General features: G+C 50.5%; 15 pseudogenes; all 15 read left to right on the forward strand.

The window, feature by feature from the left end:
* The first annotated feature begins 46 nt into the window (after positions 1–46).
* LOC130332141 (5S ribosomal RNA) lies at positions 47–166 on the forward strand (annotated as a pseudogene).
* Positions 167–606: 440 nt separating this feature from the next.
* On the forward strand, positions 607–726 carry LOC130314104 (5S ribosomal RNA; annotated as a pseudogene).
* An 872-nt stretch (positions 727–1,598) lies between these two features.
* LOC130335489 (5S ribosomal RNA) lies at positions 1,599–1,718 on the forward strand (annotated as a pseudogene).
* A 5,498-nt stretch (positions 1,719–7,216) lies between these two features.
* LOC130350897 (5S ribosomal RNA) lies at positions 7,217–7,336 on the forward strand (annotated as a pseudogene).
* A 2,274-nt stretch (positions 7,337–9,610) lies between these two features.
* Positions 9,611–9,730, forward strand: LOC130334493 (5S ribosomal RNA; annotated as a pseudogene).
* Positions 9,731–10,009: 279 nt separating this feature from the next.
* On the forward strand, positions 10,010–10,129 carry LOC130317776 (5S ribosomal RNA; annotated as a pseudogene).
* Positions 10,130–10,615: 486 nt separating this feature from the next.
* On the forward strand, positions 10,616–10,735 carry LOC130326878 (5S ribosomal RNA; annotated as a pseudogene).
* A 1,081-nt stretch (positions 10,736–11,816) lies between these two features.
* LOC130350908 (5S ribosomal RNA) lies at positions 11,817–11,936 on the forward strand (annotated as a pseudogene).
* Positions 11,937–12,796: 860 nt separating this feature from the next.
* Positions 12,797–12,916, forward strand: LOC130352088 (5S ribosomal RNA; annotated as a pseudogene).
* Positions 12,917–13,800: 884 nt separating this feature from the next.
* LOC130320183 (5S ribosomal RNA) lies at positions 13,801–13,920 on the forward strand (annotated as a pseudogene).
* A 1,293-nt stretch (positions 13,921–15,213) lies between these two features.
* LOC130352954 (5S ribosomal RNA) lies at positions 15,214–15,333 on the forward strand (annotated as a pseudogene).
* Positions 15,334–15,415: 82 nt separating this feature from the next.
* On the forward strand, positions 15,416–15,535 carry LOC130318763 (5S ribosomal RNA; annotated as a pseudogene).
* Positions 15,536–18,954: 3,419 nt separating this feature from the next.
* Positions 18,955–19,074, forward strand: LOC130332671 (5S ribosomal RNA; annotated as a pseudogene).
* Positions 19,075–20,557: 1,483 nt separating this feature from the next.
* LOC130334504 (5S ribosomal RNA) lies at positions 20,558–20,677 on the forward strand (annotated as a pseudogene).
* Positions 20,678–22,914: 2,237 nt separating this feature from the next.
* Positions 22,915–23,034, forward strand: LOC130332682 (5S ribosomal RNA; annotated as a pseudogene).
* Positions 23,035–23,167: the final 133 nt, after the last annotated feature.

The raw sequence follows: 23,167 nt of genomic DNA on the forward strand, positions 1-23,167 counted from the left end.
AAGGATTTATTGATGCTTAAATGCACAGTATAAAGGGAGTGAAGCTGTCAACGGCCATCCTAAGCTGAACGCACCTGCTCTCGTCAGATCGCAGACTGCTACCCAGCTTAGGGCCCGGTAAGTACCAGCATGGGAGACTGGCTGGGAATCCCAGGTGTTGTTGACATTTTGCTCTGTAGCCGCCTTCCGCTCCGATTCCGAAAAGGATTTATTGATGCTTAAATCCACAGTATACAGGGTGTGAAGCCGTCTACGGCTATCCTAAGCTGAATGTGCCTGTTCTTGTCAGATCGCAGACTGCTGCCCGGCAAGTACGGGCATGGGAGACTGGCTGGGAATCCCGGGTGCCGTTAACATTTTGCTCTATTGCTGCCTTCCGCTCCGATTCCGAAAATAATTTATTGATGCTTAAATCCACAGTATAATCCACGCCTGCTCTCGTCAGATCGCAGACTGGTACAGATCTTAGGGCCCGGTAAGTACCGGCATGGGACACTGGCTGGGAATCCTGTCTGCCGTTGACATTTTGCTCTGTTGCCGCCTTCCATTCCGATTCCGAAAAGGATTTATTGATGCTTAAATGCACAGTATAAAGGTCGAGAAGCTGTCAACGGCCATCCTAAGCTGAACGCGCCTGCTCTCGTCAGATCGCAGACTGCTACCCAGCTTAGGGCCCGGTAAGTACCAGCATGGGAGACTGGCTGGGAATCCCAGGTGTCGTTGACATTTTGCTCTGTTGCCGCCTTCTGCTCCGATTCCGAAAAGGATTTATTTATGCTTAAATCCACAGTATACAGAGTTTGAAGCGGTCTACGGCCATCCTAAGCTGAATGCGCCTGTTCTCGTCAGATCGCAGACTGCTACCCAGCTTCGGGCCTGGTAAATACCAGCATGGGAGACTGGCTGGGAATCCCGGGTGCAGTTGACATTTTACTCTGTTTCTGCTCCGATTCCGAAAATTATTTATTGATGCTTAAATCCACAGTATACAAAGTGTGAAGCTGTCAACGGCCATCCTAAGCTGAACGCGCCTGCTCTCGTCAGATCGCAGACTGCTACCCAGCTTAGGGCCTGGTAAGTACCAGCATGGGAGACTGGCCGTGAATCCCGGGTGCAGTTGACATTTTAATCTGTTGCCGCCTTCCGCTCCGATTCGGAAAAGGATTTATTGATGCTTAAATCCACAATATACAGGGTGTGAAGCTGTCAACGGCCATCCTAAGCCTGAACGTGCCTGCTCTCCTCAGATCGCAGACTGCTGCCCGGCAGATACCGGCATGGGAGACTGGCTGGCAATCCAAGGTGCCATTGACATTTTGCTCTGTTGCCGCCTTCTTCTCCGATTAATAAAAATATTTATTGATGCTTAAATCCACAATGTACAAGGCATAAAGATGTCAACAGCCATCCTAAGCTGAACGCGCCTGCTCTCGTCAGATCGCAGACTGCTACCCAGCTTAGGGCCTAGTAATTACTCACATGGGAGACTGGCTGGGAATCCCGGGTGCAGTTGACATTTAGCTCTGTTGCCGCCTTCAGCTCCGATTCGGAAAATGATTTATTGATGCTTAAATGCACAGTATAAAGGCTGTGAAGCTGTCAACGGCCATCCTAAGCTGAACGCGCCTGCTCTTGTCAGATCGCAGACTGCTACCCAGCTTAGGGCCCGGTAAGTACTGGCATGGGAGACTGGCTGGGAATCCCGGGTGCCGTTGACAATTTGCTCTATTGCTGCCTTCCGCTCCGATTCCGAAAATAATTTATTGATGCTTAAATGCACAGTATAAAAAGCATGAAGCTGTCAATGGCCATCCTAAGCTAAACGCGCCTTCTCTCGTCAGATCGCAGACTGCTACCCAGCTTAGGGCCCGGTAAGTACTGGCATGGGAGACTGGCTGGGAATCCCGGTTGACATTTTGCTCTATTGCTGCCTTCCGCTCCGATTACGAAAAGAATTTACTGATGCTTAAATCCACAGTATACAAGGTTTGAAGCTGTCGACGGCCATCCTAAGCTTAACGCGCCTGCTTTCGTCAGATCGCAGACTGGTACAGATTTTAGGGCCTGGTAAGTACCGGCATGGGACACTGGCTGGGAATCCCGTCTGCCGTTGACATTTTGCTCTGTTGCCACCTTCCGTTCCGATTCCGAAAAGGATTTATTGATGCTTAAATGCACAGTATACAAAGTGTGAAGCTATCAACGGCCATCCTAAGCTGAACGCGCCTGCTCTTGTCAGATCGCAGACTGCTACCCAGCTTAGGGCCTGGTAAATACCAGCATGGGAGACTGGCTGGGAATCCCGGGTGCAGTTGACATTTTAATCTGTTGCCGCCTTCCGCTCCGATTCGGAAAAGGATTAATTGATGCTTAAATGCACAGTATAAAAAGCATGAAGCTGTCAATGGCCATCCTAAGCTGAACGCGCCTGCTCTCGTCAGATCGCAGACTGCTACGCAGCTTAGGGCCCAGTAAGTACCGGCATTTTAGACTGGCTGGGAATCCCGGGTGCAGTTGAAGTTTCGCTCTGTTGCCGCCTTCCGTTCCGATTCCGAAAAGGATTTATTGATGCTTAAATGCACAGTATAAAAAGCATGAAGCTGTCAATGGCCATCCTAAGCTGAACGCGCCTGCTCTCGTCAGATCGCAGACTGGTACAGATCTTGGGGCCCGGTAAGTATTGGCATGGGACACTGGCTGGGAATCCTTGCTGCCGTTGACATTTTGCTCTGTTGCCGCCTTCCTTTCCGGTTCCGGTTCCGGTTCCGGTTCCGATTCCGAAAAGGATTTATTGATGCTTAAATGCACAGTATAAAGGGCGAGAAGCTGTCAACGGCCATCCTAAGCTGAACGTGCCTGCTCTCGTCAGATCGCAGACTGCTACCCAGCTTAGGGCCCGGTAAGTACCAGCATGGGAGACTGGCTGGGAATCTCAGGTGTTGTTGACATTTTGCTCTGTAGCGTTGTAGACATTTTGCTCCGATTCCGAAAAGGATTTATTGATGCTTAATTCCACAATATACAGGGTGTGAAGCCGTCTACGGCTATCCTAAGTTGAATGCGCCTGTTCTTGTCAGATCGCAGACTGCTACCCGGCAAGTACGGGCATGGGAGACTGGCTGGCAATCCAAGGTGCTATTGACATTTTGCTCTGTTGCCGCCTTCCTCTCCGATTAAAAAAAATATTTATTGATGCTTAAATCCACAGTATACAAGGCATGAAGATGCCAACGGCCATCCTAAGCTTAACGCGCCTGCTCTCGTCAGATCGCAGACTGCTACCCAGCTTGGGGCCCGGTAAGTACTGGCATGGGAGACTGGCTGGGAATCCCGGGTGCCGTTGACATTTTGCTCTATTGCTGCCTTCCGCTCCGATTCCGAAAAGAATTTATTGATGCTTAAATCCACAGTATACAAGGTGTGAAGCTGTCGACGGCCATCCTAAGTTTAACGCGCCTGCTCTCGTCAGATCGCAGACTGGTACAGATCTTACGGCCCGGTAAGTACCGGCATGGGACACTGGCTGGGAATCCCGGCTGCCGTTGACATTTTGCTCTGTTGCCGCCTTCCGTTCCGATTCCGAAAAGGATTTATTGATGCTTAAATGCACAGTATAAAGGGCGAGAAGCTGTCAACGGCCATCCTAAGCTGAACGTGCCTGCTCTCGTCAGATCGCAGACTGCTACCCAGCTTAGGGCCCGGTAAGTACCAGTATGAGAAACTGGCTGGGAATCCCAGGTGTCGTAGACATTTTGCTCTGTTGCCGCCTTCCGCTCCGATTCCGAAAAGGATTTATTGATGCTTAAATCCACAGTATATAGGGTGTGAAGATGTCTACGGCCATCCTAAGCTGAATGCGCCTGTTCTCGTCAGATCGCAGACTGCTACCCAGCTTCGGGCCTGGTAAGTACCAGCATGGGAGACTGGCTGGGAATCCCGAGTACAGTTGACATTTTGCTCTGTTTCTGCTCCGATTCCGAAAATTATTTATTGATGCTTAAATCCACAGTATACAAAGTGTAAAGATGTCAACGGCCATCCTAAGCTGAACGCGCCTGCTCTCGTCAGATCGCAGACTGCTACCCAGCTTAGGGCCTGGTAAGTACCAGCATGGGAGACTGGCCATGAATCCCGGGTGCAGTTGACATTTTAATCTGTTGCCGCCTTCCGCTCCGATTCGGAAAAGGATTTATTGATGCTTAAATCCACAATATACAGGGTGTGAAGCTGTCAACGGCCATCCTAAGCCTGAACGTGCCTGCTCTCCTCAGATCGCAGACTGCTGCCCGGCAGATACCGGCATGGGAGACTGGCTGGCAATCCAAGGTGCCATTGACATTTTGCTCTGTTGCCGCCTTCTTTTCCGATTAATAAAAATATTTATTGATGCTTAAATCCACAATATACAAGGCATAAAGATGTCAACAGCCATCCTAAGCTGAACGCGCCTGCTCTCGTCAGATCGCAGACTGCTACCCAGCTTAGGGCCCAGTAAGTACCGACATGGGAGACTGGCTGGGAATCCCGGGTGCAGTTGACATTTTGCTCTGTTGCCGCCTTCCGCTCCGATTCGGAAAATGATTTATTGATGCTTAAATGCACAGTATAAAGGCTGTGAAGCTGTCAACGGCCATCCTAAGCTGAATGCGCCTGCTCTCGTCAGATCGCAGACTGCTACCCAGCTTAGGACCTGGTAAGTACCAGCTTGGGAGACTGGCTGGGAATCCCGGGTGCAGTTGACATTTTAATCTGTTTCTGCTCCGATTCAGAAAAGGATTTATTGATGCTTAAATCCACAATATACAGGGTGTGAAGCTGTCAACGGCCATTCTAAGCCTGAACGTGCCTGCTCTCCTCAGATCGCAGACTGCTGCCCGGCAGATACAGGCATGGGAGACTGGCTGGCAATCCAAGGTGCCGTTGACATTTTGCTCTGTTGCCGCCGTCTTCTCCGAATAATAAAAATATTTATTGATGCTTAAATCCACAATATACAAGGCGTGAAGATGTTAACGGCCATCCTAAGCTGAACGCGCCTGCTCTCGTCAGATTGCAGACTGCTACCTAACTTAGGGCCCGGTAAGTACTGGCATGGGAGACTGGCTGGGAATCCCGGGTGCCATTGACATTTTGCTCTATTGCTGCCTTCCGCTCCGATTCCGAAAATAATTTATTGATGCTTAAATCCACAGTATACAAGGTGTGAAGCTGTCGACGGCCATCCTAAGCTGAACGCGCCTGCTCTCGTCAGATCGCAGACTGGTACAGATCTTAGGGCCCGGTAAGTACCTGCATGGGACACTGGCTGGGAATCCCGTCTGCCGTTGACATTTTGCTCTGTTGCCGCCTTCCGTTCCGATTCCGAAAAGGATTTATTGATGCTTAAATTCACAGTATAAAGGGCGAGAAGCTGTCAACGGCCGTCCTAAGCTGAACGCGCCTGCTCTCGTCAGATCACAGACTGCTGCTCAGCTTAGGGCCCAGTAAGTACCAGCATGGGAGACTGGCTGGGAATCCCAGGTGTCGTTGACATTTTGCTCTGTTGCCGCCTTCCGCTCCGATTCCAAAAAGGATTTATTGATGCTTAAATCCACAGTATACAGGGTGTGAAAATGTCTACGGCCCTCCTAAGCTGAATGCGCCTGTTCTCGTCAGATCGCAGACTGCTACCCAGCTTCGGGCCTGGTAAGTACCAGCGTGGGAGACTGGCTGGGAATCCCGGGTGCCGTTGACATTTTGCTATTTTGCCGCCTTCCGTTCCGATTCTGAAAAGGATTTATTGATGCTTAAATGCACAGTATAAAGGGCGAAAAGCTGTCAACGGCCATCCTAAGCTGAATGCGCCTGCTCTTGTCAGATCGCAGACTGCTACCCAGTTTTGGGCCCGGAAAGTTCCAGCATGGGAGACTGGCTGGGCATCCCAGGTGTCGTTGACATTTTGCTCTGTTGCCGCCTTACGCTCCGATTCCGAAAAGGATTTATTGATGCTTAAATCCACAGTATACAGGGTGTGAAGATGTCTATGGCCATCCTAAGCTGAATGCGCCTGTTCTCGTCAGATCGCAGACTGTTACCCAGCTTCGGGCCTGGTAAGTACCAGCATGGGAAACTGGCTTGGAATCCCGGGTGCAGTTGACATTTTGCTCTGTTTCTGCTCCGATTCCGAAAATTATTTATTGATGCTTAAATCCACAGTATACAAAGTGCGAAGCTGTCAACGGCCATCCTAAGCTGAACGCGCCTGCTCTCGTCAAATTGAAGACTGCTACCCAGCTTAGGGCCCGGTAAGTAACAGCATGGGAGACCAGCTGGGAATCCCAGGTGTTGTTGACATTTTGCTCTGTTGCCGCCTTACGCTCCGATTCCGAAAAGGATTTATTGATGCTTAAATCCACAGTATACAGGGTGTGAAGATGTCCAAGGCCATCCTAAGCTGAATGCGCCTGTTCTCATCAGATCGCAGACTGCTACCCAGCTTCGGGCCTGGTAAGTACCAGCATGGGAGACTGGCTGGGAATCCCGAGTGCAGTTGACATTTTGCTCTATTGCTGCCTTCCGCTCCGATTCCGAAAATAATTTATTGATGCTTAAATCCACAGTATGCAAGGTGTGAAGCTGTCGACGGCCATCCTAAGCTTAACGCGCCTGCTCTCGTCAGATCGCAGACTGGTACAGATCTTAGGGCCCGGTAAGTACCTGCATGGGACACTGGCTGGGAATCCCGGCTGCCGTTGACATTTTGCTCTGTTGCCGCCTTCCGTTCCGATTCCGAAAAGGATTTATTGATGCTTAAATGCACAGTATAAAGGGCAAGAAGCTGTCAACGGCCGTCCTAAGCTGAACGCGCCTGCTCTCCTTAGATCGCAGACTGCTACTCAGCTTAGGGCCCAGTAAGTACCAGCATGGGAGACTGGCTGGGAATCCCAGGTGTCGTTGACATTTTGCTCTGTTGCCGCCTTCCGCTCCGATTCCAAAAAGGATTTATTGATGCTTAAATCCACAGTATACAGGGTGTGAAGATGTCTACGGCCATCCTAAGCTGAATGCTCCTGTTCTCGTCAGATCGCAGACTGCTACCCAGCTTCGGGCCTGGTAAGTACCAGCGTGGGAGACTGGCTGGGAATCCCGGGTGCAGTTGACATTTTGCTCTGTTTCTGCTCCGATTCCGAAAATTATTTATTGATGCTTAAATCCACAGTATACAAAGTTTGAAACTGTCAACGGCCATCCTAAGCTGAACGCGCCTGCTCTCGTCAGATCGCAGACTGCTACCCAGCTTAGGGCCTGGTAAGTACCAGCATGGGAGACTGGCTGGGAATCCCGGGTGCAGTTGACATTTTAATCTGTTGCCGCCTTCCGCTCCGATTCGGAAAAGGATTTTTTGATGCTTAAATCCACAATATACAGGGTGTGAAGCTGTCAACGGCCATCCTAAGCCTGAACGTGCCTGCTCTCCTCAGATCGCAGACTGTTGCCCGGCAGTTACCGGCATGGGAGACTGGCTGGCAATCCAAGGTGCCATTGACATTTTGCTCTGTTGCCGCCTTCCTCTCCGATTAATAAAAATATTTATTGATGCTTAAATCCACAATATACAAGGCGTGAAGATGTCAACGGCCATCCTAAGCTGAACGCGCCTGCTCTCGTCAGATCGCAGACTGCTACCCAGCTTAGGGCCCAGTAAGTACCGGCATGGGAGACTGGCTGGGAAACCCGGATGCAGTTGACATTTTGCTCTGTTGCCGCCTTCCGTTCCGATTCCGAAAAGGATTTATTGATGCTTAAATGCACAGTATAAAAAGCATGAAGCTGTCAATGGCCATCCTAAGCTGAACGTGCCTGCTCTCGTCAGATCGCAGACTGCTACCCAGCTTAGGGCCCGGTAAGTACTGGCATGGGAGACTGGCTGGGAATCCTGGTTGACATTTTGCTCTATTGCTGCCTTCCGCTCCGATAACGAAAAGAATTTATTGATGCTTAAATCCACAGTATACAAGGTGTGAAGCTGTCGACGGCCATCCTAAGCTTAACGCGCCTGCTCTCGTCAGATCGCAGACTGCTACCCAGCTTATTGCCCGGTAAGTACAAGCATGAGAGTCTGGCTAGGAATCCCAGTTGTCGTTAACATTTTGCTCTGTTGCCGCCTTCCGGTCCGATTCCGAAAAGGATTTATTGATGCTTAAATCCACAGTATAAAGGGTGTGAAGATGTCTACGGCCATCCTAAGCTGAACGCGCCTGCTCTCGTCAGATCGCAGACTGGTAAAGATCTTAGGGCCCGGTAAGTACCGACAATGGACACTGACTGGGAATCCCGGCTGCCGTTGACATTTTGCTCTGTTGCCGCCTTCCGTTCCGATTCCGAAAAGGATTTATTGATGCTTAAATGCACAGTATAAAGGACGAGAAGCTGTCAACGGCCAACCTAAGCTGAACGCGCCTGCTCTAGTCAGATCGCAGACTGCTACCCAGCTTAGGGCCCGGTAAGTACCAGCATGGGAGACTGGCTGGAATCCCGGGTGCAGTTGACATTTTAATCTGTTGCCGCCTTCCGCTCCGATTCGGAAAAGGATTTATTGATGCTTAAATCCACAATATACAGGGTGTGAAGCTGTCAACGGCCATCCTAAGCTGAACGTGTCTGCTCTCCTCAGATCGCAGACTGCTGCCCGGCAGATACCGGCATGGGAGACTGGCTGGCAATCCAAGGTGCCATTGACATTTTGCTCTGTTGCCACCTTCCTCTCCGATTAATAAAAATATTTATTGATGCTTAAATCCACAATATACAAGGCGGGAAAATGTCAACGGCCATCCTAAACTGAACGCGCCTGCTCTCGTCAGATCGCAGACTGCTACCCAGCTTAGGGCCCAGTAAGTACCGGCATGGGAGACTGGCTGGGAATCCCGGGTGCAGTTGACATTTTGCTCTGTTGCCGCCTTCCGTTCCGATTCCGAAAAGGATTTATTGATGCTTAAATGCACAGTATAAAAATCATGAAGCTGTCAATGGCCATCATAAGCTGAACGCGCCTGCTCTCGTCAGATCAAAGACTGCTACCCAGCTTAGGGCCCGGTAAGTACTGGCATGGGAGACTGGCTGGGAATCCCGGTTGCCGTTGACATTTTGCTCTATTGCTGCCTTCCGCTCCGATTCCGAAAAGAATTTATTGATGCTTAAATCCACAGTATACAAGGTGTGAAGCTGTCGACGGCCATCCTAAGCTTAACGCGCCTGCTCTCGTCAGATCGCAGACTGGTACAGATCTTAGGGCCCGGTAAGTACCGGCATGGGACACTGGCTGGGAATCCCGGCTGCCGTTGACATTTTGCTCTGTTGCCGCCTTCCGTTCCGATTCCGAAAAGGATTTATTGATGCTCAAATGCACAGTATACAAAGTGTGAAGCTGTCAACGGCCATCCTAAGCTGAACGCGCCTGCTCTCGTCAGATCGCAGATTGCTACCCAGCTTAGGGCCTGGTAAGTACCAGCATGGGAGACTGGCTGGAAATCCCGGGTGCAGTTGACATTTTAATCTGTTGCCGCCTTCCGCTCCGATTCGGAAAAGGATTTATTGATGCTTAAATGCACAGTATAAAGGTTGTGAAGCTGTCAACGGCCATCCTAAGCTGAACGCGCCTGCTCTCGTCAGATCGCAGACTGCTACCCAGCTTAGGGCCCGGTAAGTACCAGCATGGGAGACTGGCTGGGAATCTCAGGTGTTGTTGACATTTTGCTCTGTAGCTCTGTAGACATTTTGCTTCGATTCCGAAAAGGATTTATTGATGCTTAAATCCACAGTATACAGGGTGTGAAGCCGTCTACGGCTATCCTAAGCTGAATGCGCCTGTTCATGTCAGATCGCAGACTGCTGCCCGGCAAGTACGGGCATGGGAGACTGGCTGGCAATCCAAGGTGCTATTGACATTTTGCTCTGTTGCCGCCTTCCTCTCCGATTAAAAAAAAATATTTATTGATGCTTAAATCCACAGTATACAAGGCGTGAGGATGTCAACGGCCATCCTAAGCTGAACGCGCCTGCTCTCGTCAGATCGCAGACTGCTACGCAGCTTAGGGCCCAGTAAGTACCGGCATGGGAGACTGGCTGGGAATCCCGGGTGCTGTTGACATTTTGCTCTGTTGCCGCCTTCCGTTCCGATTCCGAAAAGGATTTATTGATGCTTAAATGCACAGTATAAAAAGCATGAATTTGTCAATGGCCATCCTAAGCTAAACGTGCCTGCTCTCGTCAGATCGCAGACTGCTACCCAGCTTAGGGCCCGGTAAGTATTGGCATGGGAGACTGGCTGGGAATCCCGGGTGCCGTTGACATTTTGCTCTATTGCTGCCTTCCGCTCCGATTCCGAAAATAATTTATTGATGCTTAAATCCACAGTATACAAGGTGTGAAGCTGTCGACGGCCATCCTAAGCTTAACGCGCCTGCTCTCGTCAGATCGCAGACTGGTACAGATCTTAGGGCCCGGTAAGTACCGGCATGGGACACTGGCTGGGAATCCCGGCTGCCGATGACATTTTGCTCTGTTGCCGCCTTCCGTTCCGATTCCGAAAAGGATTTATTGATGCTTAAATGCACAGTATAAATGACGAGAAGCTGTCAACGGCCATCCTAAGCTGAACGCGCCTGCTCTCGTCAGAGCGCAGACTGCTACCCAGCTTAGGGCCCGGTAAGTACCAGCATGGGAGACTGGCTGGGAATCCCAGGTGTCGTTGACATTTTGTTCTGTTGCCGCCTTCCGCTTCGTATCCGAAAAGGATTTATTGATGCTTAAATCCACAGTATACAAAGTGTGAAGCTGTCAACGGCCATCCTAAGCTGAACGCGCCTGCTCTCGTCAGATCACAGACTGCTACCCAGCTTAGGGCCTGGTAAGTACCAGCATGGGAGACTGGCTGGGAATCCCGGGTGCAGTTGACATTTCGTTCTGTTGCCGCCTTCTGCTCCGATTCGGAAAAGGATTTATTGATGCTTAAATACACAATATACAGGGTGTGAAGCTGTCAACGGCCATCCTAAGCCTGAACGTGCCTGCTCTCCTCAGATCGCAGACTGCTGCCCGACAGTTACCGGCATGGGAGACTGGCTGGCAATCCAAGGTGCCATTGACATTTTGCTCTGTTGCCGTCTTCCTCTCCGATTAATAAAAATATTTATTGATGCTTAAATCCACAATATACAAGGCGTGAAGATGTCAATGGCCATCCTAAGCTGAACGCGCCTGCTCTCGTCAGATCGCAGACTGCTACCCAGCTTAGGGCCCAGTAAGTACCGGCATGGGAGACTGGCTAGGAATCCCGGGTGCAGATGACATTTTAATCTGTTGCCGCCTTCCGCTCCGATTCGGAAAAGGATTTATTGATGCTTAAATCCACAATATAAAAGGCGTGAAGCTGTCAATGGCCATCCTAAACTGAACCCGCCTGCTCTCGTCAGATCGCAGACTGCTACCCAGCTTAGGGCCCGATAAGTACCAGCATGGGAGACTGGATGGCAATCCAAGGTGCTGTTGACATTTTGCTCTGTTGCCGCCTTCCTCTCCGATTAAAAAAATATTTATTGATGCTTAAATCCACAGTATACAAGGCGTGAAGCTGTCGACGGCCATCCTAAGCTTAACGCGCCTGCTCTCGTCAGATCGCAGACTGGTACAGATCTTAGGGCCCGGTAAGTACCGGCATGGGACACTGGCTGGGAATCCCGGCTGCCGTTGACATTTTGCTCTGTTGCCGCCTTCTGTTCCGATTCCTAAAAAGGATTTATTGATGCTTAAATGCACAGTATACAAAGTGTGAAGCTGTCAACGGCCATCCTAAGCTGAACGCGCCTGCTCTCGTCAGATCGCAGACTGCTACCCAGCTTAGGGCCTGGTAAGTACCAGCATGGGAGACTGGCTGGGAATCCCGGGTGCAGTTGACATTTTAATCTGTTGCCGCCTTCTGCTCCGATTCGGAAAAGGATTTATTGATGCTTAAATGCACAGTATAAAGGGCATGAAGCTGTCAACGGCCATCATAAGCTGAACGCGCCTGCTCTCGGCAGATCGCAGACTGCTACCCAGCTTAGGGCCGGGTAAGTACCAGCATGGGAGACTGGCTGGGAATCCCAGGTGTTGTTGACATTTTGCTCTGTAGCCGCCTTCCGCTCCGATTCCGAAAAGGATTTATTGATGCTTAAATCCACAGTATACAGGGTGAGAAGATGTCTACGGCCATCCTAAGCTGAATGCGCCTGTTCTTGTCAGATCGCAGACTGCTACCCAGCTTCGGGCATGGTAAGTACCAGCATGGGAGACTGGCTGGGAATCCCGGGTGCAGTTGACATTTTGCTCTGTTTCTGCTCCGATTCCGAAAATTATTTATTGATGCTTAAATCCACAGTATACAAAGTGTGAAGCTGTCAACGGCCATCCTAAGCTGAACGCGCCTGCTCTCCTCAGATTGCAGACTGCTGCCCGGCAGTTACCGGCATGGGAGATTGGCTGGCAATCCAAGGTGCCATTGACATTTTGTTCTGTTGCCGCCTTCCGCTCCGATTCGGAAAAGGATTTATTGATGCTTAAATCCACAATATACAGGGTGTGAAGCTGTCAACGGCCATCCTAAGCCTGAACGTGCCTGCTCTCCTCAGATCGCAGACTGCTGCCCGGCAGTTAGCGGCATGGGAGACTGGCTAGCAATCCAAGGTGCCATTGACATTTTGCTCTGTAGCCGCCTTCCGCTCCTATTCTGAAAATGATTTATTGATGCTTAAATCCACAGTATACAAGGCGTGAAGATGTCAACGGCCATCCTAAGCTGAACGCGCCTGCTCTCGTCAGATCGCAGACTGCTACCCAGCTTCGGGCCCGGTAAGTACTGGCATGGGAGACTGGCTGGGAATCCCGGGTGCCGTTGACATTTTGCTCTATTGCTACCTTCCGCTCCGATTCCGAAAATAATTTATTAATGCTTAAATCCACAGTATACAAGGTGTGAAGCTGTTGACGGCCATCCTAAGCTTAACGCGCCTGCTCTCGTCAGATCGCAGACTGGTACAGATCTTTGGGCCCGGTAAGTACCGGCATGGGACACTGGCTGGGAATCCCGGCTGCCGTTGACATTTTGTTCTGTTGCCGCCTTCCGTTCCGATTCCGAAAAGGATTTATTGATGCTTAAATGCACAGTATACAAAGTGTGAAGCTGTCAACGGCCATCCTAAGCTGAACGCGCCTGCTCTCGTCAGATCGCAGACTGCTACCCAGCTTAGGGCCTGGTAAGTACAAGCATGGGAGACTGGCTGGGAATCCCGGGTGTAGTTGACATTTTAATCTGTTGCCGCCTTCCGCTCCGATTCCAAAAAGGATTTATTGATGCTTAAATGCACAGTATAAAGGCCGTGAAGCTGTCAACGGCCATCCTAAGCTGAACGCGCCTGCTCTCGTCAGAGCGCAGACTGCTACCCAGCTTAGGGCCCGGTAAGTACCAGCATGGGAGACTGGCTGGGAATCTCAGGTGTTGTTGACATTTTGCTCTGTAGCTCTGTAGACATTTTGCTCCGATTCCGAAAAGGATTTATTGATACTTAAATCCACAATATACAGGGTGTGAAGCCATCTACGGCTATCCTAAGCTGAATGCGCCTGTTCTTGTCAGATCGCAGACTGCTGCCCGGCAAGTACGGGCATGGGAGACTGGCTGGCAATCCAAGGTGCTATTGACATTTTGCTCTGTTGCGGCCTTCCTCTCCGATTAAAAAAAATATTTATTGATGCTTAAATCCACAGTATACAAGGCGTGAAGTTGTCAACGGCCATCCTAAGCTGAACGCGCCTGCTCTCGTCAGATCGCAGACTGCTACCCAGCTTAGGGCCCGGTAAGTACTGGCATGGGAGACTGGCTGGGAATCCCGGGTGCCGTTGACATTTTGCTCTATTCTTGCCTTCCGCTCCGATTCCGAAAATAATTTATTGATGCTTAAATCCACAGTATAAAAGGTGTGAAGCTGTCGACGGCCATCCTAAGTTTAACGCGCCTGCTCTCGTCAGATCGCAGACTGGTATAGATCTTAGGGCCCGGTAAGTACCGGCATGGGACACTGGCTGGGAATCCCGGCTGCCGTTGACATTTTTCTCTGTTGCCGCCTTCCGTTCCGATTCCGAATAGGATTTATTGATGCTTAAATGCACAGTATAAAGGGCGAGAAGCTGTCAACGGCCATCCTAAGCTGAACGCGCCTGCTCTCGGCAGATCGCAGACTGCTACCCAGCTTAGGGCCCGGTAAGTACCAGCATGGGAGACTGGCTGGGAATCCCAGGTGTCGTAGACATTTTGCTCTGTTGCCGCCTTCCGCTCCGATTCCGAAAAGGATTTATTGATGCTTAAATCCACAGTATATAGGGTGTGAAGATGTCTACGGCCATCCTAAGCTGAATGCGCCTGTTCTCGTCAGATTGCAGACTGCTACCCAGCTTCGGGCCCAGTAAGTACCAGCATGGGAGACTGGCTGGGAATCCCAAGTGCAGTTGACATTTTGCTCTGTTTCTGCTCCGATTCCGAAAATTATTTATTGATGCTTAAATCCACAGTATACAAAGTGTGAAGCTGTCAACCGCCATCCTAAGCTGAACGCGCCTGCTCTCGTCAGATAGCAGACTGCTACCCAGCTTAGGGCCTGGTAAGTACCAGCATGGGAGACTGGCTGGGAATCCCGAGTGCAGTTGACATTTTAATCTGTTGCCGCCTCCCGCTCCGATTCGGAAAAGGATTTATTGATGCTTAAATCCACAATATACAGGGTGTGAAGCTGTCAACGGCCATCCTAAGCTTAACGCGCCTGCTCTCGTCAGATCGCAGACTGGTACAGATCTTAGGGCCCGGTAAGTACCGGCATGGGACACTGGCTGGGAATGCCCGGCTGCCGTTGACATTTTGCTCTGTTGCCGCCTTCCGTTCCGTTCCGATTCCGAAAAGGATTTATTGATGCTTAAATGCACAGTATAAAGGGAGAGAAGCTGTCAACGGCCATCCTAAGCTGAACGCGCCTGTTCTCGTCAGATCGCAGACTGCTACCCAGCTTAGGGCCCTGTAAGTAACAGCGTGGGAGACTGGCTGGGAATCCCAGGTGTCGTTGACATTTTGCTCTGTTGCCGCCTTCCGTTCCGATTCCGAAAAGGATTTATTGATGCTAAAATGCACAGTATACAAAGTGTGAAGCTGTCAACGGCCATCCTAAGCTGAACGCGCCTGCTCTCGTCAGATCGCAGACTGATACCCAGCTTAGGGCCTGGTAAGTACCAGCATAGGAGACTGGCTGGGAATCCCGGGTGCAGTTGACATTTTGCTCTGTTGCCGCCTTCCTCTCCGATTAAAAAAAATATTTATTGATGCTTAAATCCACAGTATACAAGGCTTGAAGATGTCAACGGCCATCCTAAGCTGAACGCGCCTGCTCTCGTCAGATCGCAGACTGCTACCCAGCTTAGGGCCCGGTAAGTACTGGCATGGGAGACTGGCTGGGAATCCTGGGTGCCGTTGACATTTTGCTCTGTTGCCGCCTTCCGATCCGATTCCGAAAAGGATTTATTGATGCTTAAATGCACAGTGTAAAGGGCGAAAAGCTGTCAACGGCCATCCTAAGCTGAGCGCGCCTGCTCTCGTCAGAGCGCAGACTGCTACCCAGTTTAGGGCCCGCTAAGTACCAGCATGGGAGACTGGCTGGGAATCCCAGGTGTCGTTGACATTTTGCTCTGTTGCCGCCTTACGCTCAGATTCGGAAAATGATTTATTGATGCTTAAATCCACAATATACAGCGTGTGAAGCTGTCAACGGCCATCCTAAGCCTGAACGTGCCTGCTCTCCTCAGATCGCAGACTGCTGCCCGGCAGTTACCGGCATGGGAGACTGGCTGGCAATCCAAGGTGCCATTGACATTTTGCTCTGTTGCCGCCTTCCTCTCCGATTAATAAAAATATTTATTGATGCTTAAATCCACAATATACAAGGCGTGAAGATGTCAATATCCATCCTAAGTTGAACGTGCCTGCTCTCGTCAGATCGCAGACTGCTACCCAGCTTAGGGCCCAGTAAGTACCGGCATGGGAGACTGGCTGGGAATCCCGGGTGCAGTTGACATTTTGCTCTGTTGCCGCCTTCCGTTCCGATTCCGAAAAGGATTTATTGATGCTTAAATGCACAGTATAAAAAGCATGAAGCTGTCAATGGCCATCCTAAGCTGACCGCGCCTGCTCTCGTCAGATCACAGACTGCTACCCAGCTTAGGGCCCGGTAAGTACTGGCATGGGAGGCTGGCTGGGAATCCCGGTTGCCGTTGACATTTTGCTCTATTGCTCCGATTCCGAAAAGAATTTATTGATGCTTAAATCCACAGTATACAAGGTGTGAAGCTGTCGACAGCCATCCTAAGCTTAACGCGCCTGCTCTCGTCAGATCGCAGACTGGTACAGATCTTAGGGCCCGGTAAGTACCGGCATGGGAGACTGGCTGGGAATCCCAGGTGCAGTTGACATTTTGCCGCCTTCCGTTCCGATTCCGAAAAGGATTTATTGATGCTTAAATGCACAGTATAAAGGGCGAAAAGCTGTCAACGGCCATCCTAAGCTGAACGCGCCTGCTCTTGTCAGATCGCAGACTGCTACCCAGTTTAGGGCCCGGTAAGTACCACCATGGGAGACTGGCTGGGAATCCCAGGTGTCGTTGACATTTTGCTTTGTTGCCGCCTTCCGCTCCGATTCCAAAAAGGATTTATTGATGCTTAAATCCACAGTATACAGGGTGTGAAGTTGTCAACGGCCATCCGAAGCTGAATGCGCCTGTTCTCGTCAGATCGCAGGCTGCTACCCAGCTTCGGGCCTGGTAAGTACCAGCATGGGAGACTGGCTGGGAATCCCGGGTGCAGTTGACATTTTGCTCTGTTTCTGCTCCGATTCCGAAAATTATTTATTGATGCTTAAATCCACAGTATACAAAGCATGAAACTGTCAACGGCCATTCTAAGCTGAACGCGCCTACTCTCGTCAGATCGCAGACTGCTACCCAGCTTAGGGCCTGGTAAGTACCAGCATGGGAGACTGGCTGGGAATCCCGGGTGCAGTTGACATTTTAATCTGTTGCCGCCTTCCGCTCCGATTCGGAAAAGGATTTATTGATGCTTAAATCCACAATATACAGGGTGTGAAGCTGTCAACAGCCATCCTAAGCCTGAACGTGCCTGCTCTCCTCAGATCGCAGACTGCTGCCCGGCAGTTACCGGCATGAGAGACTGGCTGGCAATCCAAGGTGCTATTGACATTTTGCTCTGTTGCCGCCTTCCTCTCCGATTAATAAAAATATTTATTGATGCTTAAATCCACAATATACAAGGCGTGAAAATGTCAACGGCCATCCTAAGCTGAACGCGCCTGCTCTCGTCAGATCGCAGACTGCTACCCAGCTTAGGGCCCAGTAAGTACCAGCATGGGAGACTGGCTGGGAATCCCGGGTGCAGTTGACATTTTGCTCTGATGCCGCCTTCCGTTCCGATTCCGAAAAGGATTTATTGATGCTTAAATGCATAGTATAAAAAGCATGAAGCTATCAATGGCCATCCTAAGCTGAACGTGCCTGCTCTCGTCAGATCGCAGACTGCTACCCAGCTTAGGGCCCGGTAAGTACTGGCATGGGAGACTGGCTGGGAATCCCGGTTGCCGTTGACATTTTGCTCTATTGCTGCCTTCCGCTCCGATTCCGAAAATAATTTATTGATGCTTAAATCCACAGTATACAAGGTGTGAAGCTGTCGACGGCCATCCTAAGCTTAACGCGCCTGCTCTCGTCAGATCGCAGACTGGTACAGATCTTAGGGCCCGGTAAGTACCGGCATGGGACACTGGCTGGGAATCCCGGCTGCCGTTGACATTTTGCTCTGTTGCCGCCTTCTGTTCCAATTCCGAAAAGGATTTATTGATGCTTAAATGCACAGTATACAAAGTGTGAAGCTGTCAACGGCCATCCTAAGCTGTACGCGCCTGCTCTCGTCAGATCGCAGACTGCTACCCAGCTTCGGGCATGGTAAGTACCAGCATGGGAGACTGGCTGGGAATCCCGGGTGCAGTTGACATTTTGCTCTGTTTCTGCTCCGATTTCGAAAATTATTTATTGATGCTTAAATCCACAGTATACAAAGCGTGAAACTGTCAACGGCCATCCTAAGCTGAACGCGCCTGCTCTCGTCAGATCGCAGACTGCTACCCAGCTTCGGGCATGGTAAGTACCAGCATGGGAGACTGGCTGGGAATCCCGGGTGCAGTTGACATTTTGCTCTGTTTCTGCTCCGATTCCGAAAATTATTTATTGATGCTTAAATCCACAGTATACAAAGTGTGAAGCTGTCAACGGCCATCCTAAGCTGAACGCGCCTGCTCTCCTCAGATCGCAGACTGCTGCCCGGCAGTTACCGGCATGGGAGACTGGCTGGCAATCCAAGGTGCCATTGACATTTTGTTCTGTTGCCGCCTTCCGCTCCGATTCGGAAAAGGATTTATTGATGCTTAAATCCACAATATACAGGGTGTGAAGCTGTCAACGGCCATCCTAAGCCTGAACGTGCCTGCTCTCCTCAGATCGCAGACTGCTGCCCGGCAGTTAGCGGCATGGGAGACTGGCTGGCAATCCAAGGTGCCATTGACATTTTGCTCTGTAGCTGCCTTCCGCTCCGATTCCGAAAATGATTTATTGATGCTTAAATCCACAGTATACAGGGTGTGAAGCCGTCTACGGCTATCCTAAGCTGAATGTGCCTGTTCTTGTCAGATCGCAGACTGCTGCACGGCAAGTACGGGCATGGGAGACTGGCTGGCAATCCAAGGTGCTGTTGAAATTTTGCTCTGTTGCCGCCTTCCTCTCCGATTAAAAAAATATTTATTGATGCTTAAATCCACAGTATACAAGGCGTGAAGATGTCAACGGCCATCCAAAGCTGAACGCGCCTGCTCTCGTCAGATCGCAGACTGCTACCCAGCTTCGGGCCCGGTAAGTACTGGCATGGGAGACTGGCTGGGAATCCCGGGTGCCGTTGACATTTTGCTCTATTGCTGCCTTCCGCTCCGATTCCGAAAATAATTTATTGATGCTTAAATCCACAGTATACAAGGTGTGAAGCTGTCGACGGCCATCCTAAGCTTAACGCGCCTGCTCTCGTCAGATCGCAGACTGGTAAAGATCTTAGGGCCCGGTAAGTACCGACAATGGACACTGGCTGGGAATCCCGGCTGCCGTTGACATTTTGCTCTGTTGCCGCCTTCCGTTCCGATTCCGAAAAGGATTTATTGATGCTTAAATGCACAGTATAAAGGACGAGAAGCTGTCAACGGCCAACCTAAGCTGAACGCGCCTGCTCTAGTCAGATCGCAGACTGCTACCCAGCTTAGGGCCCGGTAAGTACCAGCATGGGAGACTGGCTGGAATCCCGGGTGCAGTTGACATTTTAATCTGTTGCCGCCTTCCGCTCCGATTCGGAAAAGGATTTATTGATGCTTAAATCCACAATATACAGGGTGTGAAGCTGTCAACGGCCATCCTAAGCTGAACGTGTCTGCTCTCCTCAGATCGCAGACTGCTGCCCGGCAGATACCGGCATGGGAGACTGGCTGGCAATCCAAGGTGCCATTGACATTTTGCTCTGTTGCCACCTTCCTCTCCGATTAATAAAAATATTTATTGATGCTTAAATCCACAATATACAAGGCGGGAAGATGTCAACGGCCATCCTAAACTGAACGCGCCTGCTCTCGTCAGATCGCAGACTGCTACCCAGCTTAGGGCCCAGTAAGTACCGGCATGGGAGACTGGTTGGGAATCCCGGGTGCAGTTGACATTTTGCTCTGTTGCCGCCTTCCGTTCCGATTCCGAAAAGGATTTATTGATGCTTAAATGCACAGTATAAAAATCATGAAGCTGTCAATGGCCATCCTAAGCTGAACGCGCCTGCTCTCGTCAGATCAAAGACTGCTACCCAGCTTAGGGCCCGGTAAGTACTGGCATGGGAGACTGGCTGGGAATCCCGGTTGCCGTTGACATTTTGCTCTATTGCTGCCTTCCGCTCCGATTCCAAAAAGAATTTATTGATGCTTAAATCCACAGTATACAAGGTGTGAAGCTGTCGACGGCCATCCTAAGCTTAACGCGCCTGCTCTCGTCAGATCGCAGACTGGTACAGATCTTAGGGCCCGGTAAGTACCGGCATGGGACACTGGCTGGGAATCCCGGCTGCCGTTGACATTTTGCTCTGTTGCCGCCTTCCGTTCCGATTCCGAAAAGGATTTATTGATGCTTAAATGCACAGTATACAAAGTGTGAAGCTGTCAACGGCCATCCTAAGCTGAACGCGCCTGCTCTCGTCAGATCGCAGATTGCTACCCAGCTTAGGCCCTGGTAAGTACCAGCATGGGAGACTGGCTGGAAATCCCGGGTGCAGTTGACATTTTAATCTGTTGCCGCCTTCCGCTCCGATTCGGAAAAGGATTTATTGATGCTTAAATGCACAGTATAAAGGTTCTGAAGCTGTCAACGGCCATCCTAAGCTGAACGCGCCTGCTCTCGTCAGATCGCAGACTGCTACCCAGCTTAGGGCCCGGTAAGTACCAGCATGGGAGACTGGCTGGGAATCTCAGGTGTTGTTGACATTTTGCTCTGTAGCTCTGTAGACATTTTGCTTCGATTCCGAAAAGGATTTATTGATGCTTAAATCCACAGTATACAGGGTGTGAAGCCGTCTACGGCTATCCTAAGCTGAATGCGCCTGTTCATGTCAGATCGCAGACTGCTGCCCGGCAAGTACGGGCATGGGAGACTGGCTGGCAATCCAAGGTGCTATTGACATTTTGCTCTGTTGCCGCCTTCCTCTCCGATTAAAAAAAAATATTTATTGATGCTTAAATCCACAGTATACAAGGCGTGAGGATGTCAACGGCCATCCTAAGCTGAACGCGCCTGCTCTAGTCAGATCGCAGACTGCTACCCAGCTTAGGGCCCGGTAAGTACCAGCATGGGAGACTGGCTGGAATCCCGGGTGCAGTTGACATTTTAATCTGTTGCCGCCTTCCGCTCCGATTCGGAAAAGGATTTATTGATGCTTAAATCCACAATATACAGGGTGTGAAGCTGTCAACAGCCATCCTAAGCCTGAACGTGCCTGCTCTCCTCAGATCGCAGACTGCTGCCCGGCAGTTACCGGCATGAGAGACTGGCTGGCAATCCAAGGTGCCATTGACATTTTGCTCTGTTGCCGCCTTCCTCTCCGATTAATAAAAATATTTATTGATGCTTAAATCCACAATATACAAGGCGTGAAGATGTCAACGGCCATCCTAAGCTGAACGCGCCTGCTCTCGTCAGATCGCAGACTGCTACCCAGCTTAGGGCCCAGTAAGTACCAGCATGGGAGACTGGCTGGGAATCCCGGGTGCAGTTGACATTTTGCTCTGTTGCCGCCTTCCGTTCCGATTCCGAAAAGGATTTATTGATGCTTAAATGCATAGTATAAAAAGCATGAAGCTATCAATGGCCATCCTAAGCTGAACGTGCCTGCTCTCGTCAGATCGCAGACTGCTACCCAGCTTAGGGCCCGGTAAGTACTGGCATGGGAGACTGGCTGGGAATCCCGGTTGCCGTTGACATTTTGCTCTATTGCTGCCTTCCGCTTCGATTCCGAAAATAATTTATTGATGCTTAAATCCACAGTATACAAGGTGTGAAGCTGTCGACGGCCATCCTAAGCTTAACGCGCCTGCTCTCGTCAGATCGCAGACTGGTACAGATCTTAGGGCCCGGTAAGTACCGGCATGGGACACTGGCTGGGAATCCCGGCTGCCGTTGACATTTTGCTCTGTTGCCGCCTTCTGTTCCAATTCCGAAAAGGATTTATTGATGCTTAAATGCACAGTATACAAAGTGTGTAGCTGTCAGCGGCCATCCTAAGCTGTACGCGCCTGCTCTCGTCAGATCGCAGACTGCTACCCAGCTTCGGGCATGGTAAGTACCAGCATGGGAGACTGGCTGGGAATCCCGGGTGCAGTTGACATTTTGCTCTGTTTCTGCTCCGATTTCGAAAATTATTTATTGATGCTTAAATCCACAGTATACAAAGCGTGAAACTGTCAACGGCCATCCTAAGCTGAACGCGCCTGCTCTCGTCAGATCGCAGACTGCTACCCAGCTTCGGGCATGGTAAGTACCAGCATGGGAGACTGGCTGGGAATCCCGGGTGCAGTTGACATTTTGCTCTGTTTCTGCTCCGATTCCGAAAATTATTTATTGATGCTTAAATCCACAGTATACAAAGTGTGAAGCTGTCAACGGCCATCCTAAGCTGAACGCGCCTGCTCTCCTCAGATCGCAGACTGCTGCCCGGCAGTTACCGGCATGGGAGACTGGCTGGCAATCCAAGGTGCCATTGACATTTTGTTCTGTTGCCGCCTTCCGCTCCGATTCGGAAAAGGATTTATTGATGCTTAAATCCACAATATACAGGGTGTGAAGCTGTCAACGGTCATCCTAAGCCTAAACGTGCCTGCTCTCCTCAGATCGCAGACTGCTGCCCGGCAGTTAGCAGCATGGGAGACTGGCTGGCAATCCAAGGTGCCATTGACATTTTGCTCTGTAGCCGCCTTCCGCTCCGATTCCGAAAATGATTTATTGATGCTTAAATCCACAGTATACAGGGTGTGAAGCCGTCTACGGCTATCCTAAGCTGAATGTGCCTGTTCTTGTCAGATCGCAGACTGCTGCACGGCAAGTACGGGCATGGGAGACTGGCTGGCAATCCAAGGTGCTGTTGACATTTTGCTCTGTTGCCGCCTTCCTCTCCGATTAAAAAAATATTTATTGATGCTTAAATCCACAGTATACAAGGCGTGAAGATGTCAACGGCCATCCAAAGCTGAACGCGCCTGCTCTCGTCAGATCGCAGACTGCTACCCAGCTTCGGGCCCGGTAAGTACTGGCATGGGAGACTGGCTGGGAATCCCGGGTGCCGTTGACATTTTGCTCTATTGCTGCCTTCCGCTCCGATTCCGAAAATAATTTATTGATGCTTAAATCCACAGTATACAAGGTGTGAAGCTGTCGACGGCCATCCTAAGCTTAACGCGCCTGCTCTCGTCAGATCGCAGACT

The sequence above is a fragment of the Hyla sarda genome, chromosome 1 (genome assembly GCF_029499605.1).
Source record: "Hyla sarda isolate aHylSar1 chromosome 1, aHylSar1.hap1, whole genome shotgun sequence".
Classification (NCBI taxonomy): domain Eukaryota; kingdom Metazoa; phylum Chordata; class Amphibia; order Anura; family Hylidae; genus Hyla; species Hyla sarda.